This window comes from Ranitomeya variabilis, chromosome 5 (genome assembly GCF_051348905.1).
Source record: "Ranitomeya variabilis isolate aRanVar5 chromosome 5, aRanVar5.hap1, whole genome shotgun sequence".
Classification (NCBI taxonomy): domain Eukaryota; kingdom Metazoa; phylum Chordata; class Amphibia; order Anura; family Dendrobatidae; genus Ranitomeya; species Ranitomeya variabilis.
Genome location: NC_135236.1, coordinates 325567873 through 325589308, shown reverse-complemented (window position 1 = coordinate 325589308; position 21436 = coordinate 325567873). Strand labels below are relative to the sequence as shown.

At 45.1% G+C, this 21436-nt stretch overlaps 1 protein-coding gene across 6 annotated transcripts in view; it reads right to left on the bottom strand.

The window, feature by feature from the left end:
* CACNA2D1 (calcium voltage-gated channel auxiliary subunit alpha2delta 1) overlaps nt 1–21436 on the bottom strand; it is a 1329605-nt gene that overhangs the window by 305621 nt on the left and 1002548 nt on the right. The window lies entirely within an intron of this gene.

The following is a 21436-nucleotide window of genomic DNA, read 5'->3' as shown; positions in this document are numbered from 1 at the left end:
TTTTTTTTTAAAACCACATAATGAGAGCCGGAAGGTTGAAGCTCAGCTTTATTTAGTTGAGGACAACACCAGGGAGGGGCACACAGACAGACTCCTTTAGTAGGCCTGAAAAGCCTATTGCATTTTTCAAAATGGTAATTTGGAGCAGAAGGTTGAAGCTCAGCTTTATTTAGTTGAGGGCAACACCAGGGAGGGGCAGAAGCCGTTAGTAGGCCCTAACCAAAGTTGAAGGCCAAATGCAGTTTAATTTCTGATACTATAGGCCGAAAGCCAGAAGGTGGAAGTTCCGATTTAGACAGTGGAGCACAATTTGAATTAGGGACTGCAGACAGACTTAGTAGGCTGTCCCCTGTGGACCATGCATCCACCACATTAACCCATTGCGCCGTAATGGACACGTAATCTTCCGTGGCCATGCCTACAGGTCCATGCGTCTGTTGTCAGGTGCACCTTTGTACTCACAGATTGCCAGAGTGCATGGACAATGCGGTCTTCTACATGCTGGTGGAGGGTTGGGATGGCTTTTCTCGCAAAAGAAGTGTCGACTGGTTAGCTTGTAGCGTGGTACAGCGTAGTCCATCATGGCCTTATTAATAGTAAATAAAATATATAACTAGGCTCTATGAACTTTTAAATAGGTTCCAGGGGTACACGGGCAGCATTGGTGTGGTCAGTGGAGGAGTATTGCAAGTAGGGGCTGCAGACAGGCTATCAAAGGCCTAAAATAACAAACAGTAGGCAGTCATGGCAGTTTTACATCGGTTACATGGATACACAGGCAGGCACTCCAGGCAGCATTGTGGTCAGTGGAGGAGTATTGCAAGTAGGGGCCGCAGACAGGCTATCAAAGGCCTAAAATAACAAACAATAGGCTCATTGCAGTTTTACAGCGGTTACATGGATAGACGGGCAGGCAGCTTGGTGGTGGTGAGTGGAGGAGTATTTAAAGTAGGGACCGCAGACAGGCTTCAAAGGCCTAACATAAGAAAATGGGCTGGCTGTAGGCACTTTATAATTGGTTCCAGGGGTACACGGGCAGCAGTGGTCTGGTCAGTGGAGGAGTATTTAAAGTAGGGACCGCAGACAGGCTTCAAAGGCCTAACATAAGAAAATGGGCTGGCTGTAGGCACTTTATAATTGGTTCCAGGGGTACACGGGCAGCAGTGGTCTGGTCAGTGGAGGAGTATTTAAAGTAGGGACCGCAGACAGGCTTCAAAGGCCTAACATAAGAAAATGGGCTGGCTGTAGGCACTTTATAATTGGTTCCAGGGGTACACGGGCAGCAGTGGTCTGGTCAGTGGAGGAGTATTTAAAGTAGGGACCGCACACAGGCTATCAAAGGCCTAAAATAACAAACAATAGGCTCATGGCAGTTTCACAGCGGTTACATGGATACACGGGCAGGCAGCTTGGTGGTGAGTGGAGGAGTATTTAAAGTAGGGACCGCACACAGGCTATCAAAGGCCTAAAATAACAAACAATAGGCTCATGGCAGTTTCACAGCGGTTACATGGATACACGGGCAGGCAGCTTGGTGGTGGTGAGTGGAGGAGTATTTAAAGTAGGGACCGCAGACAGGCTTCAAAGGCCTAACATAAGAAAATGGGCTGGCTGTAGGCACTTTATAATTGGTTCCAGGGGTACACGGGCAGCAGTGGTCTGGTCAGTGGAGGAGTATTTAAAGTAGGGACCGCAGACAGGCTATCAAAGGCCTAACATAACAAACAATAGGCTCATGATGGCAGTTTCACAGCGGTTACATGGATACACGGGCAGGCAGCTTGGTGGTGAGTGGAGGAGTATTTAAAGTAGGGACCGCAGACAGGCTATCAAAGGCCTAAAATAACAAACAATAGGCTCATGGCAGTTTCACAGCGGTTACATGGATACACGGGCAGGCAGCTTGGTGGTGGTGAGTGGAGGAGTATTTAAAGTAGGGACCGCAGACAGGCTTCAAAGGCCTAACATAAGAAAATGGGCTGGCTGTAGGCACTTTATAATTGGTTCCAGGGGTACACGGGCAGCAGTGGTCTGGTCAGTGGAGGAGTATTTAAAGTAGGGACCGCAGACAGGCTATCAAAGGCCTAAAATAACAAACAATAGGCTCATGGCAGTTTTACAGCGGTTACATGGATACACAGGCAGCTTGGTGGTGAGTGGAGGAGTATTTAAAGTAGGGACCGCAGACAGGCTATCAAAGGCCTAAAATAACAAACAATAGGCTCATGGCAGTTTCACAGCGGTTACATGGATACACGGGCAGGCAGCTTGGTGGTGGTGAGTGGAGGAGTATTTAAAGTAGGGACCGCAGAAAGGCTTCAAAGGCCTAACATAAGAAAATGGGCTGGCTGTAGGCACTTTATAATTGGTTCCAGGGGTACACGGGCAGCAGTGGTCTGGTCAGTGGAGGAGTATTTAAAGTAGGGACCGCAGACAGGCTATCAAAGGCCTAAAATAACAAACAATAGGCTCATGGCAGTTTCACAGCGGTTACATGGATACACGGGCAGGCAGCTTGGTGGTGGTGAGTGGAGGAGTATTTAAAGTAGGGACCGCAGAAAGGCTTCAAAGGCCTAACATAAGAAAATGGGCTGGCTGTAGGCACTTTATAATTGGTTCCAGGGGTACACGGGCAGCAGTGGTCTGGTCAGTGGAGGAGTATTTAAAGTAGGGACCGCAGACAGGCTTCAAAGGCCTAACATAAGAAAATGGGCTGGCTGTAGGCACTTTATAATTGGTTCCAGGGGTACACGGGCAGCAGTGGTCTGGTCAGTGGAGGAGTATTTAAAGTAGGGACCGCAGACAGGCTATCAAAGGCCTAACATAACAAACAATAGGCTCATGGCAGTTTCACAGCGGTTACATGGATACACGGGCAGGCAGCTTGGTGGTCAGTGGAGGAGTATTTAAAGTAGGGACCGCAGACAGGCTATCAAAGGCCTAAAATAACAAACAATAGGCTCATGGCAGTTTTACAGCGGTTACATGGATACACAGGCAGCTTGGTGGTGAGTGGAGGAGTAGTGCAAGGAGTGTCTGTCCCAGTACTCCCAAAATATAAATAGATGTTAATGTCTCGCAAAACAACCAAAACAAAAAAAAAAGGTGGCATACTTAGGTACAGGGGTGGGCTCATCTACTGAGTTTCTGACATTGTAATTTGGCAGTAACTATTTAATGGTGCCAATATAGGACACAGACACAGACTACTTTAAGTTGCATCATAGATGTCTACAAATTTGTATTGTCAGTGCCAGACATTGAATGATGTCAGCGAATAGACTAAAGATTGGTGGAGCTGTGCGACATAATTTTGCACGTGGTAGAGCACATTTTGAGCTGGGGTAGGGGGGAACTCTCTTGAGGCCGGCGGGACCGCCCCAGGGCCCCTCATGTTACAACGGTGTGTCTGACGTTGGGTGCGCACCACCACCGCCAGAGACACTACATTGTACTATGAGGGACCCAGTAGCAATGCCGTCAACCAAAAGCGAGCACACCCACCTCTTCAGACAAACAGCAGTCTCACGGGTGCTTGCGCCAAGTCGCGATACCACGGCCCCGTGTGGGGAGTTTTGCCATTTAGGGAGGTGTAAACATGTCGTATGCTGTACAATCAGCTGCAGCAAATTAGACATTAGAAAAGTAATTCACAGGCAAGAGCTTTTCATAGGAAAGCTAGGTGTCGGCCGGGCAAGGTGGGGCAAAAGATTTCGAAATCCAGTTGTGGTTCATTTTAATGAATGTTAGATCGTCAACATTTTGGGTAGCCAGACGAGTCCTTTTTTCGGTTAATATTGAACCTGCAGCACTGAATACTCTTTCTGATAGGACACTTGCTGCCGGGCAAGCAAGCTCCTGCAATGCATATTCTGCCAATTCTGGCCAGGTGTCTAATTTGGAGGCCCAGTAATCAAATGGGAATGACGGTTGAGGGAGAACATCGATAAGGGATGAAAAATAGTTAGTAACCATACTGGACAAATGTTGTCTCCTGTCACTTTCAATTGATGCAGCAGTACCTGTCCTGTCTGCGGTCATAGCAAAATCACTCCACAACCTGGTCAGAAAACCCCTCTGTCCAACGCCACTTCTGATGTGTGCACCCCTAACACTCCTAGTCTGCTGCCCCCTGGAGCTTGTGTGAGAACGATCACGTGCGCTGTGTGCTGGGAATGCCTGAAGCAAACGGTCAACAAGAGTTGATTGTTTGGTTGCTAATATTAGTTCCAAGTTCTCATGTGGCATAATATTTTGCAATTTGCCTTTATAGCGTGGATCAAGGAGGCAGGCCAACCAGTAATCGTCATCGTTCATCATTTTCGTAATGCGTGTGTCCCTTTTTAGGATACGTAAGGCATAATCCGCCATGTGGGCCAAAGTTCCAGTTGTCAAATCTCCGGTTGTGATTGGTTGAGGGGCAGTTGCAGGCAAATCTACGTCACTTGTGTCCCTCAAAAAACCAGAACCCGGCCGTGACACGCAACCAATTTCCTGTGCCCCCGTGAAAGTTTCCGCATTAAAAATATACTCATCCCCATCATCCTCCTCGTCCTCCACCTCCTCTTCGCCCGCTACCTCGTCCTGTACACTGCCCTGACCAGACAATGGCTGACTGTCATCAAGGCTTCCCTCTTCCTCTGGTGCAGACGCCTGCTCCTTTATGTGCGTCAAACTTTGCATCAGCAGACGCATTAGGGGGATGCTCATGCTTATTACGGCGTTGTCTGCACTAACCAGCCGTGTGCATTCCTCAAAACACTGAAGGACTTGACACATGTCTTGTATCTTCGACCACTGCACACCTGACAACTCCATGTCTGCCATCCTACTGCCTGCCCGTGTATCCTCCCACAAATAAATAACAGCACGCCTCTGTTCGCACAGTCTCTGAAGCATGTGCAGTGTTGAGTTCCACCTTGTTGCAACGTCTATGATTAGGCGATGCTGGGGAAGGTTCAAAGACCGCTGATAGGTCTGCATACGGCTGGCGTGTACAGGCGAACGTCGGATATGTGAGCAAAGTGCACGCACTTTGAGGAGCAGGTCGGAGAACCCAGGATAAGTTTTCAATAAGCACTGCACCACCAGGTTTAAGGTGTGAGCCAGGCAAGGAATGTGTTTCAGTTGGGAAAGGGAGATGGCAGCCATGAAATTCCTTCCGTTATCACTCACTACCTTGCCTGCCTCAAGATCTACTGTGCCCAGCCACGACTGCGTTTCTTGTTGCAAGAACTCGGACAGAACTTCCGCGGTGTGTCTGTTGTCGCCCAAACACTTCATAGCCAATACAGCCTGCTGACGCTTGGCAGTAGCTGGCCCATAATGGGACAACTGGTGTGCAACAGTGTCATCTGCCGATGGAGTGGTTGGCCGACTGCGTTCTGTGGAAGAGCTGTAGCTTCTGCAGGAGGACGAGGAGGAGGAGGAGGGGGTGCGAACGCCTACAGCCAACTGTTTCCTAGACCGTGGGCTAGGCACAACTGTCCCTAAATTGATGTCGCCTGTGGACCCTGCATCCACCACATTCACCCAGTGTGCCGTGATGGACACATAACGTCCCTGGCCATGCCTACTGGTCCATGCATCTGTAGTCAGGTGCACCTTTGTACTCACAGATTGCCTAAGTGCATGGACGATGCGCTGTTTAACATGCTGGTGCAGGGCTGGGATGGCTTTTCTGGAAAAAAAGTGTCGACTAGGTAGCTCGTATCGTGGTTCAGCGTACTCCATCAGGGCTTTAAAAGCTTCGCTTTCAACTAAACGGTAGGGCATCATCTCTAACGAGATTAGTCTAGCTATGTGGGCGTTAAAACCCTGTGTACGCGGATGCGAGGATAAGTACTTCCTTTTTCTAACCAGAGTCTCATGTAGGGTGAGCTGGACTGGAGAGCAGGAGATCGTGGAACTTTCGGGTGTGCCGGTGTACATGGCAGACTGAGAGACGGTTGGAGACGGTATTGTTTCCGCCGGTGCCCTAGATGCAATATTTCCTCCTACTAAACTGGTGATTCCCTGACCCTGACTGCTTTTGGCTGGCAAAGAAACCTGCACAGATACTGCCGGTGGTGCGGAAAATGGTGGCCTTACAGTGACGGAAGGGATGTTGCGTTGCTGACTAGCTTCATTGGCCGAGGGTGCTACAACCTTAAGGGACGTTTGGTAGTTAGTCCAGGCTTGAAAATGCATGGTGGTTAAGTGTCTATGCATGCAACTAGTATTTAGACTTTTCAGATTCTGACCTCTGCTTAAGCTAGTTGAACATTTTTGACAGATGACTTTGCGCTGATCAGTTGGATGTTGTTTAAAAAAATGCCAGACTGCACTCTTCCTAGACTCGGATCCCTTTTCAGGGATTGCAGACTGAGCTTTAACCGGATGGCCACGCTGTCCTCCAACAGGTTTTGGCTTTGACACGCGTTTTGGGCCAGATACGGGCCCGGCAGATGGAACCTGTTGCGATGTTGATGCCTGCTGCGGCCCCTCCTCCACCTCCGCTTCTGAACTACTGCCGCCTGCACCCTGTTCCCCCAATGGCTGCCAATCGGGGTCAATAACTGGGTCATCTATTACCTCCTCTTCGAGCTCGTGTGCAACTTCGTCTGTGTCACTGTGTCGGTCGGTGGTATAGCGTTCGTGGCGGGGCAACATAGTCTCATCAGGGTCTGATTGTGGATCTGTACCCTGAGAGGGCAATGTGGTGGTCTGAGTCAAAGGAGCAGCATAGTACTCTGGCTGTGGCTGTGCATCAGTGCACTCCATGTCAGAATCTACTTGTAATGGGCATGGCCTGTTAAATGTTTCACTTTCTAAGCCAGGGACGGTATGTGTAAAGAGCTCCATGGAGTGACCCGTTGTGTCGCCTGCTGCATCCTTCTCTCTTGTTGTAGTTTTTGCTGAGGAGGACAAGGAAGCGACTTGTCCCTGACCGTGAACATCCACAAGCGACGCGCTGCTTTTACATTTACCAGTTTCGGAAGAGGAGGCAAAAGAGCTAGAGGCTGAGTCTGCAATGTAAGCCAAAACTTGCTGTTGCTGCTCAGCCTTTAAAAGCGGTTTTCCTACTCCCAGAAAAGAGAGCGTTCGAGGCCTTGTGTAGCCTGACGACGAAACTGGCTCCACAGCTCCAGACTTAGGTGGAATATTTTTATCCCCACGACCACCTGATGCTCCACTACCACTACCATCATTACCAGCTGACAATGAACGCCCACGACGACCTCTTGCACCAGACTTCCTCATTGTTTAAAAATCGTAACCAAACTAACTTTATTTGTTGCTGTCAAACAACTTACACGGTGAGCTATAACTTCAGTATGATTTCAATATCCCTTAACAGGTTGGTGAGACCACAAGGAAAATCAGGCACAATGTTACACACTCTGTTTTCTGTGACACCAAATCACAGAGATGACACACACGCAGGACTGTCACTCAAGCACTAATGTCAATATTAATCTCCCACCTAATTTATTTTTTTTTTTTTCTCTGTGAGACTTTAGAAACCAAATAATATTTAAAAAAAAAACAAAAAAACAAGGCTTTCTATGGCCCACTGAATGAGAGATGGCACGCACAGGAGTGGCACACAAGCCCTGACTGAGGCCAATATTTTTCTCCCACTGATTGATGTAGTGTTTTTGTGTTGAGGTTGATTTTAAAACACAAATGAAGGAAAAAAATAAAAAGGCTTTCTATGGCCCACAATTAGAGAGAGAGGTGGCACACCCAGGAGTCAAGACTGGCACACAAGCTGAAATGGCAATATTACTCTCCCACTGTTTTTTTATGTATTTTTTTTTTTTATTTTCAGGGAGACTTTAGAAACCAAATAATATTAAAAAAACCAAAAAATAAATAGGCTTTCTATGGCCCACTGAATGAAAGGGAGAGAGGTGGCACACCCAGGAGTCAAGACTGGCACACAAGCTGAAAGGGCAATATTACTCTCCCACTGTTTTTTTATGTATTTTTTTTTTTTATTTTCAGGGAGACTTTAGAAACCAAATAATATTAAAAAAACCAAAAAATAAATAGGCTTTCTATGGCCCACAATTAGAGAGAGAGGTGGCACACCCAGGAGTCAAGACTGGCACACAAGCTGAAATGGCAATATTACTCTCCCACTGTTTTTTTATGTTTTTTTTTTTTATTTTCAGGGAGACTTTAGAAACCAAATAATATTAAAAAAAAAACAAAAAAACAAGGCTTTCTATGGCCCACTGAATGAGAGGGAGAGAGGTGGCACACCCAGGAGTCAAGACTGGCACACAAGCTGAAATGGCAATATTACTCTCCCACTGTTTTTTTATGTATTTTTTTTTTTTATTTTCAGGGAGACTTTAGAAACCAAATAATATTAAAAAAACCAAAAAATAAATAGGCTTTCTATGGCCCACTGAATGAAAGGGAGAGAGGTGGCACACCCAGGAGTCAAGACTGGCACACAAGCTGAAAGGGCAATATTACTCTCCCACTGTTTTTTTATGTATTTTTTTTTTTTATTTTCAGGGAGACTTTAGAAACCAAATAATATTAAAAAAACCAAAAAATAAATAGGCTTTCTATGGCCCACAATTAGAGAGAGAGGTGGCACACCCAGGAGTCAAGACTGGCACACAAGCTGAAATGGCAATATTACTCTCCCACTGTTTTTTTATGTTTTTTTTTTTTATTTTCAGGGAGACTTTAGAAACCAAATAATATTAAAAAAAAAACAAAAAAACAAGGCTTTCTATGGCCCACTGAATGAGAGGGAGAGAGGTGGCACACCCAGGAGTCAAGACTGGCACACAAGCTGAAATGGCAATATTACTCTCCCACTGTTTTTTTATGTATTTTTTTTTTTTATTTTCAGGGAGACTTTAGAAACCAAATAATATTAAAAAAAACAAAAAATAAATAGGCTTTCTATGGCCCACTGAATGAAAGGGAGAGAGGTGGCACACCCAGGAGTCAAGACTGGCACACAAGCTGAAAGGGCAATATTACTCTCCCACTGTTTTTTTATGTTTTTTTTTTTTTTTCAGGGAGACTTTAGAAACCAAATAATATTAAAAAAAAAAAAAAAAAAAAAAATAGGCTTGCTATAGCCCACTGAATGAGAGATAGCACACACAGCAGTGGCACACAAGCCCTGACTGAGGCCAATATTTTTCTCCCACTGATTGATGTAGTGTTTTTGTGTTGAGGTAGATTTTAGAACACAAATCACGGAAAAAATAAATAGGCTTTCTATGGCCCACTGAATGAAAGGGAGAGAGGTGGCACACCCAGGAGTCAAGACTGGCACACAAGCTGAAAGGGCAATATTACTCTCCCACTGTTTTTTTATGTATTTTTTGTTTTTTCAGGGAGACTTTAGAAACCCAATAATATTTAAAAAAATAAATAAATAGGCTTTCTATGGCCCACTGAATGAGAGGGAGAGAGGTGGCACACCCAGGAGTCAAGACTGGCACACAAGCTGAAAGGGCAATATTATTCTCCCACTGTTTTTTTAGGTTTTTTTTTTTTTTTTCAGGGAGAATTAGAAACCAAATAATATTAAAAAAAAAAAAAAAAAATAGGCTTGCTATAGCCCACTGAATGAGAGATAGCACACACAGCAGTGGCACACAAGCCCTGACTGAGGCCAATATTTTTCTCCCACTGATTGATGTACTGTTTTTGTGTTGAGGTAGATTTTAGAACACAAATCACGGAAAAAATAAATAGGCTTTCTATGGCCCACTCAGTGAGAGATGGCACACACAGGGATGGCACTGTAGCAGAAATGCCAATCTTAATCTCCCACAAAAAAAAAAAACAAAAAAAAAAAAAAAACTGTCCTACAATTACTATCTCCCTGCAGTAATGTAAGCCAGGTATGGCAGGCAGCAATAGGAGTGGACTGATGCACAAATTAAATAAAAAGTGTGGAAAAACAGAAAAGATAGCTGTGCAGAAAGGAAGGAACAAGAGGATATGTGCTTTGAAAAAAGCAGTTGGTTTCCACAGTGGCGTACACACAGCAATACAGCTATCACGGAGCCTTCTAGGGCAGCCCAATGAGCTACAGCGCTGAGGGGAAAAAAAAAAAAAAATAGCTTCCACAGTCCCTGCACACCGAAGGTGGTGTTGGACAGTGGAAATCGCTGCAGCACAAGCGGTTTGGTGGTTAGTGGACCCTGCCTAACGCTCTCCCTGCTTCTGATGAAGCGGCAGCAACCTGTCCCTAAGCTCAGATCAGCAGCAGTAAGATGGCGGTCGGCGGGAACGCCCCTTTATAGCCCCTGTGACGCCGCAGACAGCAAGCCAATCACTGCAATGCCCTTCTCTAAGATGGTGGGGACCAGGATCTATGTCATCACGCTGCCCACACTCTGCGTTCACCTTCATTGGCTGAGAAATGGCGCTTTTCGCGTCATTGAAACGCGACTTTGGCGCGAAAGTCGCGTACCGCATGGCCGACAAGCACAGGGGTCGGATCGGGTTTCATGAGACGCCGACTTAGCCAAAAGTCGGCGACTTTTGAAAATGATCGACCCGTTTCGCTCAACCCTACCCACATGTTTTCAAATGCAAATATATATATGCAGGTATCTTGGCATTCCAGTGTCATACATTGCTGTTTAGGTCCTGTTTTTCTGCATATTTGGCTTGATAAATGGCTGCCAGGTCTAAAATGTAGCTGTTGTGTGACAGTGGAAAATTTGTAACTGTGAATTTATTTTTGCATTGGAAAGTGTGTGTAGTCCTATGTAATAGTTGTTTGATTCTCAGCCTGGTTCTGGATAGTAAAACAGACTGGTATCTGCACCATGCTGAACAGATTCATCCAACAGCAGCATGTTACCAATACTGAAATATTAGTAATCCATTGACACAGTACATATGTCTCAAAAGGCAACAGATCTTTAAACTTTTGTACTTGACTTGAATTCAGCAGGACTGATATGTTACCGCTGAGATACTGCACAGTAATATGGAGCAACTGAGCTAGATTTTGATGCCTGCCATGCGAATTAAAACTTGGATTAGATTTCTGCCGAATAATGGTGAATGTATTTTATTGTAGAAGCACTGTGGTAAGTGTGGCATCCCACAAAGTGGCCATCTCCATGGGATACCAGATGAATAGCTTGTTTCATGCAAACACTGCGATTTCTGGGTAAACTGTATGTTGTAACATGTGAGACCTGCTGACAGGCAGCAGTAAACGTTTTTACTCTTACCCACAGAGGCTTTTTCATGTGACAATAGAAATATGAAAAAGACAAAGTGCCGCTAGTTGCAAAGTTGCTTACCCATGATAAGAGCGACTTAATGCCTGGGACCCCGGTCCACTCCCTAACGCACGTTTCGCGTAGGCTTTCTCAAAGAGGGAATGAATAGAGATCCGGCACTTTACAACCACGCTTATTTTACGGCATGTCATAAGTGCGCACGTGCACCACAGTTACCGCCGGAAGTAGATTCCCGCTCTCCGGCATTCACCAGGAGCGCACGTCAAGGGGAAATCCCCTATTGACGTCAAGATGATGTGCGCGCCTGTAAAACTGAAGCCAGAGATACAAGGACTCTCCAGCAGGTGTGGGGCGCGTGCGCGGCACTTTGTCTTTTTCATATGTCTATTCCTTGTGAGGGTGGCACTTTGCCATTATGGAAACTTATTATGAATAGTGCAGATTTAGGATTAGATTAAATTAAAGCCTGTCATTAATATATAGGGCTGACACCATAATTAACTGCACAAATGATTAGTGCTTTGTATTAACACCATGATGACATTTATTATGAATACATTTTTTCATGCCTTGGACCTATGTGTTGTTTACTAGGGTCTTTTTTCCTTGTTTGCATTCTAGATTCACATAATTTGGAATTTTTTTGTATTTTTTCATGTACAATAAAGTATTTTTCTATTGATTTTACCATAATGTATGGAACTCCATTTTTTGGCTATTCTTAATTGTATTGGGAGTAGTGTTGAGCATTCCGATACTGCAAGTATCGGGTATCGGCCGATATTTGCGGTATCGGAATTCCGATACCAAGTTCCGATATTTTTGCGATATCGGGAATCGGGATCGGAATGCATATTCATGTGTAAAATAAAGAATAAAAATAAAAAATAGGGATATACTCACCCTCTGACGTGCCCTGGTTGTAACTGCTGCAACCGGCAGCCTCCGTTCCTAAGAATGAGCGAGTGAAGGACCTGCGATGACGTCGCGGTCTTGTGATTGGTCGCGTGAGCGGTCACATGAGCGGTCATGCGACCAATCACAAGCCGCCACGTCATCGAAGGTCCTTCACTCGCTCATTCTTAGGAACGGAGGCTGCCGGTTAACACCGCTAGGTCCAGGGTCCGCCGGAGGGGTGAGTATATCCATATTTTTTATTTTTATTCTTTATTTTTTACAAGAATATGGATCCCAGGGCCTGAAGGAGAGTTTCCTCTCCTTCAGACCCTGGGAACCATCCAGGATAGCTTCCGATACTTGTGTCCCATTGACTTGTATTGGTATCGGGTATCGGTATCGGCGATATCCGATATTTTTCGGATATCGGCCGATACTATCCGATACTTTCAAGTATCGGAAGGTATCGCTCAACACTAATTGGGAGTATACATTTACTATCCTGCAATATACATGGGTAAATTCAGATATTTAACAGGATTTAGAACTTTGATATATGGGACCCATGTCATTTCTGAGAGTTTGATTACATGGTGAGCGGGGGCACACAGGCCATGGAGGTTGAGGGCATCACTTATAGATTTCTTTAAAACAATTGCATCTGCTGATTTCAGGACTTTCTTTAGTTCTCCACAGGTGATCATGGGCTCTTGGAGAACCCCTCTAATAATTATTTTCTGTCTAAAATCTTTCTGGGAGCACCAGGTCGTGGCCAGTTTATGGTGAAATGATATTCTTTCCACTACCAGATTATGGCCCGAACAGTGCTCACTGGAATCTTTTGTAATTTAGAAATTGTTCTGAAACTAATACCATCAGTATGTTTTGCAACAATAAGGTTGTCAAAGATCTTGAGACAGCTCACTGGTTTTACCCATCATTAGATGTTTCTTGTGTGGCACCTTGGTAATGAGTCACCTTTTTATAGGCCTTCAGTTGAGCCAGCTGATAGATATTATTTTCCACTAAGTGGCAGGATTGCTTTCTATTTACTAATAGATTTCAGCTGGTGTCATGACTTTCAGTGGCTATTTGCATCTCTCTTCATGTGTTCAATACTTTTTCCCTGTGTCATTTCTCATTTTTACATATAAGTTGCAGAAATCTATAGTTATATTTATTTGCCTATGTAGATTGGATGGCTCATTACCGACATCTGGTGTGAATTTCATCTTAATAGCACATTGGCGAAGTGTTCAATACTTATTTCACCTGCTGTATGGTGTGAGGCTGTGGCCTCTGTTACAGCTAAGGGGCGTTGTTTGTGCTCTCCAGAATGTGAAAATAGACGGATGAAGTCCATAGGTGTGCATGGGAGTCATGGATTTCCGATCTGGGTTTTCCATGCGGCTGAAGGCCACAGGTTTGTATGTGTTAAAAGCCCTGCAGTAAGAGGTATGGGTGCGTCAGGTGTCAAGTGTGTGAGGTGCACGTCATTGTCAGTCTGGTGTGTGCTGGTGTGCAGAGCAGAGGCCTGCAGAGTACTGGCTGAGTGCATGGAGGCACAGGCCGGCAGAGCCAGCACCCAGGGCAGCTGAATAGCCTGGCACCCGCAGCATATACAGTGATGCAAGTCGTCCATGGTACTGGTCTCGGATGTGGACAAGTCCTTTGCCTGGAGGTGGATGTCCTGTGCCCGAAGGAGTCGGATGTGGACAGTCCTGTGCCCAGAGGTGGATGTCCTGTGCCCGAAAAAGAACTAGCATGTGTAATGATTGCAAACAGGTGGATATGGTGCCCGGCTGCTATCTGGAGGATATCCTGGACTGTGTATGGCTGTGTGAGTAACGAGACTGTAAGAGATTGATACAGCAATGCAGGACACCCATGGGAACTAGTCAGAGGAAGGCTGGCATGTGTAGTGTCTGCAACATATGAGGCTGTGTATATGGATATTGTAATATGGCGTGCGGTTGCCCAAGGAAATAAGACAAGTGAAGTCTGGCCTGTTTTCCTTGTTTGGGCTGTGCTTATTGCAATAATATGCTAAAGGGGGAATTCTTTCACCACCCCCATACTGGTAAGAAGATTTTTTTAAAGGAGAGGTATACCTGTTCCTCCAGTTTTGTAGTGTACATGCTTGTGTGCCCGTGTGGACTTACCTATGTGGGAGAGACGACTATGGAGGTAAGGGCCCGCATGAGTAAGCATAAGAGTACGGTGAGGATGGGTCTCACTGAGTTACCGGTTCCGAAACATTTTATCGAAAATAGACATTCAGTGAACCAACTTAGGTTCAGGGTGATAGACAGTGTCCCGGTTCCCAGGAGGGGTGGTGATTAGGGTTGAGCGACTTTTATTTTTATAGGATCGGGTCGGGTTTCACGAAACCCGACTTTCTCAAAAGTCGGGTCGAGCAAAATCGGCCGATCCTATAAAAAAGTCGGGGTCGGGGTCGGCCGAAACACGAAACCCAATGCAGTGCAATGGGATGCTATGGTTCCCAGGGTCTGAAGGAGAGGAAACTCTCCTTCAGGCCCTGGGATCCATATTAATGTGTAAAATAAAGAATTAAAATAAAAAATATTGATATACTCACCCGTCCGGAGGCCCCTGGACATCACTGCTGGTAACCGGCAGCCTTCTTTGCTTAAAATGAGCGCGTTCAGGGCCTTCCATGACGTCACGGCTTCTGATTGGTCACGTGCCGCTCATGTGACCGCCACGCGACCAATCACAAGCCGTGACGTAATTCTCAGGTCCTAAATTCCTAGAATGAGGAATTTAGGACCTGAGAATTACGTCACGGCTTGTGATTGGTCGCGTGGCGGTCACATGGGCGGCCGCGACCAATCACAAGCCGTGACGTCATCTAAGGCCCTGAACGCATTCATTCTTAGGAAGGAAGGCTGCCGGAAAGAAGCCGAGGGTGAGTATATTCCTATTCGGTATATACTCACCCTCGGAAGCGCCCTGCTTCTTTCCGGCAGCCTTCCTTCTTAAGAATGAGCGCGTGAAGGGCCTTAGATGACGTCACGGCTTGTGATTGGTCACGGCCGCCCATGTGACCGCTCACGGGACCAATCACAATCCGTGACGTAATTCTCAGGTCCTAAATTCCTAGAATGAGGAATTTAGGACCTGAGAATTACGTCACGGCTTGTGATTGGTCGCGTGGCGGTCACATGAGCGGCACGCCACCAATCAGAAGCCGTGACGTCATGGAAGGCCGTAAACGCGCTCATTTTAAGCAAAGAAGGCTGCCGGTTACCAGCGGCGATGTCCAGGGGCCTCCGGAGAGGTGAGTATATCAATATGTTTTATTTTAATTCTTTATTTTACACTTAAATGTGGATTCCGATACCGATTTCCGATATCGCAAACATATCGGAACTCGGTATCGGAATTCCGATACCAGATTCAGAAGATCGCCGACCTCATGGCCGACCCCACACAGGGGTCGGGTTTCATGAAACCCGACTTTGCCAAAAGTCGGCGACTTCTGAAAATGGCCGACCCGTTTCGCTCAACCCTAGTGGTGATAGGTTACAAATCTTAAAAAAGAAGGAACTGCGATAGATTTATACATTAGTGTCTTAACAACTGAAAGGCCTGAATATTGATTTCAATCTACGTACCTGTGCTTTTTAAATAGGATAATATACGATATGGGGTCATTCGTTGGTATTTGTTTTTAACTTGAAATTGTGTAGTATATGTATTGATATTTTTTTCTTTTTTCTTTTCCCCCTTTTTTTTCTTTTTTTAGATGGGATGGCTACAGTCGGTCGTCAGGAGGCTGGGATACCTGGGAATAATGTTTAGGACTGAGTATCCATATATTATCTTGTAATCTCCCTTTGATTCCCCTCCTTATGCCCCCCGACTGTTGCTTAAGAGTGCACTTTTTTTATAGGTATTCTTTATGAAATAATGATTGTTTTTTGTATTGTGCAATATAGGATTCAGGTGTATTAGTTGGAGTCTTCCAAACTAGGAGGGATCTTCCCTTTTGTGAAATTCGCCATAGCTACAGATGTTTGCATGTTGCCTTGGTGACCGGCGCTGCCCTGTGTCACATGATGCGATGGGTGTGGAGCGGACGGACGGCATTGCTGGTTGGTCCGCATCTCGTTTTGATGGTTTGGATGCTCCCTGTTTGTGGTGCGCCTGCGCACACATATTGCCGCTGTCTGATGACCGGGGCTGGACGCCGGATGATGATGTAAGTCAGTGGCAGGTAGTTACGGGTATTTCAATTGGAGATAATGATAGGACTGATTGTCCTGGGATCGTTGATAGGCACTTAGACACATTTTGGCGGTGAGCCGAGTGATATCCTATTGGCCCGGTTTTGTGCCTTTGCTCCAAGCGGATTGGTGAATATCTCCATGACAACCTGAAAATGCACGAAGCGGATTGCACAGTGGTTTGTTTATATGTGTTGTTTTTGTAAATTCTGAAGAATTTTTGCACTTGATTGCTATTATATATATCGACGTTAGTTGATTTTTAATGTATAAATGTTTGATGTCCGTTTTGAACACTGATTTATTATGTATATTTTGTGGGTGGCGGCCGGATGGTGATTGGTGCCCTGCGTGGTATCCACACTATTTAAGGCCGTCCCTTTGTATCTTTTGTATGCTTGATAAAGACCTGTTAGGTCGAAACGTCGCTTTGATGGCATAATAAAGCTACCTTTTTGAAATTATTACATCCAGATGGAGCGCTGTGACCCTTTTGTTTGAAGCTACCTGATTGTCCTGGAAGGTTCCCTGGACGTTGAACGGGCGCCCCAGTAAGTGAAGTGCTGTCAGCCATCTTTCTTTACTCTTGAACTGTTTGAACCAGGTTCGACGTGCACCTAACAGTAATGACGGAAATAAGAAGAATTCCAGAGGTGGGTGATCTGGAGAATGCCACAACCTTTTCATATACTGACGATGATGCTGTTCGTATTTTATCTGGCACTGGTACGGATGCTACTTTTTTATGTAAACCAACTACTAAGATGCTCAGGCGTAAACTGGAGAATGAAAGGAGGAGATTAATCTCCTTGGAGTTACATGTTATGACTCTGACTGAGTACTTCAGGGCTCAAAGGATCCCACGAGGGTTGCGACCTCACTTGAGACCGACCCTGCTACCAGATAATGTACAATTTTGTGCAAAGTTTGAATCCATCTCTAACAAATATGCCTTTGATATTATGTTACTAAATATTGAATTTTTGAAGGAGGAGTTGGTGATTATTAGAACGAGTATTGTGGATTTGGAGGACCAAGTGAAAGCCCAGCTGACAGCACAGGACTGGGGTCCCTTGCAGACCAAGATGGAGGAGAGTCTGATGAAGTTCAGGAGCGATATTGAGATTACTAAAAGGACTAAATGGTTCTGAGATGCTGAAGACTATAAGGTGGGCCGTATTTTTTCCTGGCAGATGGGTCCTAATCAATATCCCGGTAATGGGAAGAAGAAGTTTTTGACATCTAAGAAGAAGCGAAGACTACAGGACAGGAAACAGTCGAATTTCGGCTTTACCTCGGCTGATTCAGAATCTACAGATGATTCTAATGTGAGTGGAACCGTGAGAGATCATCTTTTTTTAGGGAAAGAAAAAGTGGACAGAGGTACCCCAGGTTGCGTGGCCGGCGACGGGGTCGCAAACACAGGAAATGTAGGGAAATCTCGAGAACAACGAGTGGGACGGAGCACCGCAATGAGGATGAGGAATGCGAAGGACAACTAATGGATGACAAACAGCTGGTGGTAATTATTTCATCTGTGGCTCTTTCTGACATTGAAGTTAAGGTTTTGTCCAAGGGACTATCGTTTTGTCCATCTAACTGTCCAGACTGGTTTGGAGTGGAAGGTGATCTGCAGACTTTTTTCAGGAGACTGAGATTATCTTCCTTTTTTGCTGATAAGGTTGATAAGCCAGAAATTGATGCGAGTGTGGGGAGGGGCTTCACTTTAAAGGAGGTGGGGTTATACAATAAGAGTAACTTTCAACCACCCAACAGAAATCATTTTGTGGAGTCCTATATTGAACTCGTACAGAGGGACATTGAGAAAATGAGAACTAATTTCAGACCTGCTAGAACCCAAAATTTAACATCTAGTGAGAGGGTGGCTTTGAAAGCCCTGGCTGAGAATACCTTACTTACGATTAAGCCAGCCGATAAAGGCGGTGCGGTTGTGATTATGGACAGTATGAAATATAGAGCCAAGATCTTATGTCAACTAGATGATGTCACAGTGTATGAAAAATTAACATGCAATCCGACTCTTCGGTTCCAGAAGGAATTACAACTTGTTGTCAGTGACTCCCTAGCTATGGGACTCATTGACAGCAAGCTGTCTGATTATTTGATTACTGAGGCTCCGGTGATACCGGTACTATATGTATTACCCAAAATACATAAGGACTTGATGAACCCCCCGGGGCGACCAATCGTCTCGGGGAGGGGTTCCCTCTTTAACAAACCGGCTATTTTTCTTGATCGTGTGTTGCGCCCTTATGCTACCTCAGCTAGATCATACATTAGGGATACAAGTCATTTCCTCGATAAAATTGATGATTTAACAGTATCTGAGATGACTATCCTGGCATCTTTTGACGTGGTGTCTTTGTACACATCGATTGAACACAATAAGGGTCTGGAGGCGGTTTCCCATGTGCTATCAGGCTCTGACGTGGCCCCGGAGTGTGCACGGCTTATCCTCACACTGCTGGAATTTATCCTCAGACGGAATTTTTTTCTGTTTGGCGGTGAGTTTTTCTTGCAGTTGAGAGGCACCACCATGGGGTCCAATGTGGCCCCCACTTATGCCAACATCTTTATGGTGGTACTTGAGGACAGGTTCATGTACAATTCCAGCCTCTGGCACCACGTCAGAGCCTGGTGGCGCTACATAGATGATATCTTTGTAGTTTGGGAAGGGAGCTTTGAAGACTTGGACAGGTTCCATTTGGAGCTGAATCAAATATACCCCGAAGTGCAATTCACCCTAACATCTTCTTCAACACAAATACAGTTTCTAGATACGTTGGTATATAAAAATGAGAATAAACTGTGTACCGATATTTTTGTCAAAGAAACTGACAGGAATGGGTTACTGGCATTTGACAGTAATCATCCGAGGAAAATGGTTGGCTCTTTACCATGGAGCGAATTATTGAGAGTGAGGAGAATAGTCTCGGATGAAGAGAGGATCGATAAACGATTGGATGAAATGTGTTCTAAATTTATAGCAAGGGGGTATCCTGGTAGAGAGGTGGCCAAGTACAAGGAGAAGGCTATGGAACGTACCCATGAGAGTACTTGAAATAGAACTCGAGTTAAATAGGCATGTGAACGCATTCCTTTTCTATCTACATACAATGCAGCAAGTAATGATATTGGCAATATTCTTAGGAGACATTGGGCCTTACTACAACGAGGCCTTCCAACAGTTCCGGGTTTTGTAATGTACCCAATGATGTCGTTTAGATGGGGACGTAACCTAAGAGATAAGCTGGTGAAATTGGATATTGGACCTTCAAAATCCTTGGTCCAAAAAACCTTAAGCACAGCCAAGCATGGAAACTTTCCTTGTTTGGGCTGTGCTTGTTGCAATAATATGCTAAAGGGGGAATTCTTTCACCACCCCCATACTGGTAAGAAGATTTTTTTAAAGGAGAGGTATACCTGTTCCTCCAGTTTTGTAGTGTACATGCTTGTGTGCCCGTGTGGACTTACCTATGTGGGAGAGACGACTATGGAGGTAAGGGTCCGCATCAGTAAGCATAAGAGTACGGTGAGGACGGGTCTCACTGAGTTACTGGTTCCGAAACATTTTATCGAAAATAGACATTCAGTGAACCAACTTAGGTTCAGGGTGATAGACAGTGTCCCGGTTCCCAGGAGGGGTGGTGATAGGTTACAAATCTTAAAAAAGAAGGAACTGCGATGGATTTATACATTAGGGTCTTTACAACCGAAAGGCCTGAATATTGATTTCAATCTACGTACCTGTGCTTTTTAAAAAGGATAATATACGATATGGGGTCATTCGTTGGTATTTGTTTTTAACTTGACATTGTGTAGTATATGTATTGATATTTTTTTCTTTTTTCTTTTCCCCATTTTTTTTCTTTTTTTAGATGGGATGGCTACAGTCGGTCATCAGGAGGCTGGGATACCTGGGAATAATGTTTAGGACTGAGTATCCATATATTATCTTGTAATCTCCCTTTGGTTCCCCTCATAATGCCCCCCGACTGTTGCTTAAGAGTGCACTTTTTTATATGTATTCTTTAAGAAATAATGATTGTTTTTTGTATTGTGCAATATAGGATTCAGGTGTATAGGTTGGAGTCTTCCAAACTAGGAGGGATCTTCCCTTTTGTGAAATTCGCCGTAGCTACAGATGTTTGCATGTTGCCTTGGTGACCGGCGCTGCCCTGTGTCACATGATGCGGTGGGTGTGGAGCAGACGGACGGCATCGCTGGTTGGTCCGCATCTCGTTTTGATGGTGTGGATGCTCCCTGTTTGCGGTGCGCCTGCGCACACACATCGCCGCTGTCTGATGACCGGGGCTGGACGCCGGATGATGATGTAAGTCAGTGGCAGGTAGTTACGGCTATTTCAATTGGAGATAATGATAGGACTGATTGTCCTGGGATCGTTGATAGGCACTTAGACACATTTTGGCGGTGAGCCGGGTGATATCCTATTGGCCCGGTTTTATGCCTTTGCTCCAAGCGGATTGGTGAATATCTCCATGACAACCTGAAAATGCACGAAGCGGATTGCACAGTGGTTTGTTTATATTTGTTTTTTTTGTAAATTCTGAAGAATTTTTGCACTTGATTGCTATTATATATATCGACGTTAGTTGATTTTTAATGTATAAATGTTTGATGTCCGTTTTGAACACTGATTTATTATGTATATTTTGTGGGTGGCGGCCGGATGGTGATTGGTGCCCTGCGTGGTATCCACACTATTTAAGGCCATCCCTTTTTATCTTTTGTATGCTTGATAAAGACCTGTTAGGTCGAAACGTCGCTTTGATGGCATAATAAAGCTACCTTTTTGAAATTATTACATCCGGATGGAGCGCTGTGACCCTTTTGTTTGAAGCTACCTGATTGTCCTGGAAGGTTCCCTGGACTTTGAACGGGCGCCCCAGTAAGTGAAGTGCTGTCAGCCATCTTTCTTTACCCACGGGAACTAGTCAGAGGAAGGCTGGCATGTGTAGTGTCCGCAACATATGAGGCTGTGTATATGGAGATTGTAATATGGCGTGCGGTTGCCCAAGG